Source organism: Nanorana parkeri, unplaced genomic scaffold (genome assembly GCF_000935625.1).
Source record: "Nanorana parkeri isolate BGI_ZX_2015 unplaced genomic scaffold, ASM93562v1 scaffold694, whole genome shotgun sequence".
NCBI classification, from domain to species: Eukaryota; Metazoa; Chordata; class Amphibia; order Anura; family Dicroglossidae; genus Nanorana; species Nanorana parkeri.
In genome coordinates, this window is record NW_017306962.1 from 174,396 (window position 1) to 176,400 (window position 2,005).

At 41.4% G+C, this 2,005-nt stretch overlaps 1 protein-coding gene across 4 annotated transcripts in view; it reads right to left on the bottom strand.

Moving 5' to 3' along the window:
- SNCB (synuclein beta) overlaps positions 1-1,253 on the bottom strand; it is a 73,790-nt gene extending 72,537 nt beyond the window's left edge. The window contains exons 1-2 of one of the 4 annotated variants that reach the window (XM_018563773.1): positions 958-1,253; positions 783-832 (exon numbers count right to left, since the gene is read on the bottom strand). The gene's annotated coding sequence lies outside the window, so the exon portion shown is untranslated. Of the gene's footprint in view, positions 1-602; positions 703-782; positions 836-957 lie in introns of those variants that run through there. The other 3 variants (XM_018563772.1, XM_018563774.1, XM_018563775.1) reach the window with 3 other exon arrangements.
- Between the last annotated feature and the right edge of the window lie 752 nt (positions 1,254-2,005).

A 2,005-nucleotide genomic window follows, 5' to 3' on the forward strand; every position in this document is an offset into this window, starting at 1 on the left:
ATATATACGCACCATGCATACATATATTAAACACACAAAAAACACACACCTGTGTTGACAGTTCTCTATGTAACACTGATAAAAGGCAATGTTATACATTACAGGCACCATAAAAACATCACAACCATTACATTTATGTAATTGCACAATTCCTGTTTGATGTGGACAGGTTTTATGTTATTCAAGGAACATTAACCGGTTAGCTTGGCCTCATGTCCTTGAAACCTGGACTTTTTTTTTTCCTCTGCAAAATAAAGGAGGAAGGCTATGAGGGGGAGGTGCAGCAATCCCAGCATCACCCTTTGCATTGCAGTTTCTATAAGCACAAGATGGAGATGTGATATGAGAGAAAAAAAAGACCCCCTGACAAAGTAAAAGCAGCAGGGTGAAAAAGATAAATGTGCAGCTTGGCCATCTTGTCATTATTGCCCAGTTCTCAGGGTGATAGAATCAAGAAACTGCCCTCAGAATACCCTTAGATACACCCGAGTTACACGTCCCCATTATTCATCTGTTGGTGAATTACACACGCTGCAAGTAATTATATGGTGTGTAGAGCCACATATCATCAAGCATGAAAGGAGAGGAATTAGCAGACAGACCTGGAATTGTCTCCACAGCCTTGGTGCAGATGAGAACAGCCAATGCTCTAGTTCCCGTGACAGATGCAGCTACCCCCACTGCTGCTAATATCCTGGGGGCACTGCAAACAGGTTAGATTTTAGAACCCCATCATTCAGCAGAATCAAAAGATGGGAAATAAAGGAGGTGACAACACATACCTTCTCAATGCCAATCCTATTCCAGGTGTTTCTTTTCTAAAATTGGCTGCCTGCTTGGTGTGTGATGATGAAAAAAAAAAAAAGGAAGAAGGCAGAGGAAAACGTCAGACAGATGGAGCAGCTGGGATGAAGCTTTTTATAAATGCAACTCTGCCAAATCCTCACCCTCCCTTACCTGGGGTTCAGAGGTGAATGGCTCTCGGTTCTTTCTCTTTGTGACAATACGTGGAGGAGGGATCGGATGTGGCTGTCTTGGGGGGGTCCCTCAGCAGGCAGTGTCAGTGCTACAGAGCCATGGGATGTTCTGTATCAACTGTACTGCCTTCTCTCGCCTCTGAGATGAGAGTGCTTAATGCTTGTGTGAGTGATGTCTACCCCCTTGTGGCAGGAGATCTTATGAACAACCAAGAGCAGCAATTGCAGACTGGAAGTCCTCCACTTCCCACTCCCCTCCTTTCTGCTGATAAAATATAGGAGATTCTAAGCTTTGCTTACCATCCTCCTAACACACCCATTACGCTGCATGTGTAAAATGAAGATCCCTCCCTCTACTCTCCTTCTGACCCTTTCTCCTTCATGCAAGGATGCTCCGTGACCTTCTTCATCTCATGAGATGTGATGAAGTCAGAAACACATCAACCACTATCACGAACCCATGGCCAAGCCATTATATTCGCAGAGGAGCGCGTTCCCATCAATTTCCTAAGAGTGGGATTTTGACTTGCTTATACACAATATATTATTTGTAAATGACTTAGGATGGAGTAGCTTTAATAATTGCATCTTTTGTACTAAACGGTGTATATACATTTGCATCAGACAGTGTCTAGTGAACTGTGCTGAAAAGCTGAGATGACAGGAAGCCAATGTGTTCCAATTAAAGAGTCATTTTTATTGAATATTTGTTAAGAAAAGAAGTGTGTAGGAAAATGTGATTAGATAATGAATGAAAATAGAATATGCAGCCCTATACAATATTGCTATTCTACATCCCAGTGCTTTCCACATAGGTGACCGGGTACATTAATCATTATAATAAAGCATTTTCATTTTTTTTTTTAAACGGCTGTGAATGCTTCCATAATACATTTGCATCATGCTATATAAAGTATATGGCTACTCTCCATATTTTTATGGTCATATTATAGATATGAGCATTGCTATTGCTATAATGACCAGTATGCTGCCTTTGTTCCGGATTTAGACCTTTCTTTGTCCCTCTT